Source organism: Ictalurus furcatus, chromosome 14 (assembly GCF_023375685.1).
Source record: "Ictalurus furcatus strain D&B chromosome 14, Billie_1.0, whole genome shotgun sequence".
In the NCBI taxonomy this organism is placed as follows: Eukaryota; Metazoa; Chordata; class Actinopteri; order Siluriformes; family Ictaluridae; genus Ictalurus; species Ictalurus furcatus.
Genome location: NC_071268.1, coordinates 10650994 through 10652098, shown reverse-complemented (window position 1 = coordinate 10652098; position 1105 = coordinate 10650994). Strand labels below are relative to the sequence as shown.

Sequence of the window (1105 nt, the reverse complement as noted above, 5' to 3'; positions counted from 1 at the left end):
GCAGATGTTAGCTAGCTCACTAGTATAGCTGCATACATGTAATATCCACGTAAGCGTCCATTTTCAGTAAATAATCTAGATAACATTTCATTAAATAGAATGGCCCACCTAATTTAATTTGTAAACATTTTTAGTCATTGAGAGCAAGATGACAGGCATGGTGGCTTAGTGGCTAGCACGTCTGTCTCACACCTGCAACGTTGGGGGTTTGAAACCTGGGTCAAAATTCAAACACAAAACATCACCATGGTCTTGTACTTTATTCACAATAAATGTATTTTTCTTAAAAAATAATAATTTTAATATAGAACAATCTTTGACACGACAGTTTGGCTTACAACTAGAATACACTATCATACAGCAAGCAGAGAGAGAGCGAGAGAAACACAAATGCCATTGGAGTGGAACAAAGAGCTCTACAATGTCTAGCATAAGAATACATTGAAAATATGAGTACACTTAAATAATAAAAAAAGAGGAATAAAAAAATCTGAAAGTGAACCAAAAAAGAAGAAATAAAAAGCAGAGCCAGGAGGACGGATTCCACACTGTCTCACATGCACAACGCCCACCTCAGCCTCAAGATGAGAACGAGACGAGGTGGAGAATTCAAACTCAGTTCTGCCGACGCAGAGCAGTCACTCTCATACGCTTAAAGAGTACGCGTTTCTGGTCTAGCCCAAGGCCAGAGAGACAGAAAGAGAGATAGAAATAATTCACTAGTCTGTCCACGTAGTCCATGTACTCCATTCTCCTTGGCATGTTTGTTAAGAATCTCTTTCTCCAACACCACAGTCTGTCCATTCAACAGTCTCAGAAGAGAAGTGGGAAAGTTAATCGTCCATTGACAGAGTGTTTTATATATACACATGGATTTTTGTGGGGGGTTAGTGCAGGTATAAAGAGCTTAGATTATATTCTAAGAACGTCTTAGCAATACTCTGGCAATAAATATCATCATTTCAAGCTTCTAAATGCCATTTGCAGTGTGAATCTAGATTTAATGCTGAGCAAAACCGTTAAAATTGTGCTGTGTGCTATCGTATAACAGAGACAGTGTTTCCATGTCGGCTCATAGTTGGTGTGAGAATATGTTGCTGTGGCA

General features: G+C 38.7%; 1 protein-coding gene across 4 annotated transcripts in view; it reads right to left on the bottom strand.

Annotated features, from left to right (window-relative positions):
• Positions 1-245: 245 nt before the first annotated feature.
• The window catches only part of fbxw11a (F-box and WD repeat domain containing 11a), a 67972-nt gene continuing 67112 nt past the window's right edge, over positions 246-1105 (bottom strand). For all 4 annotated transcript variants that reach the window (XM_053640860.1, XM_053640859.1, XM_053640861.1 and 1 more), the window contains one exon: positions 246-1105. This exon is cut by the window's right edge and continues 148 nt beyond it. The gene's annotated coding sequence lies outside the window, so the exon portion shown is untranslated.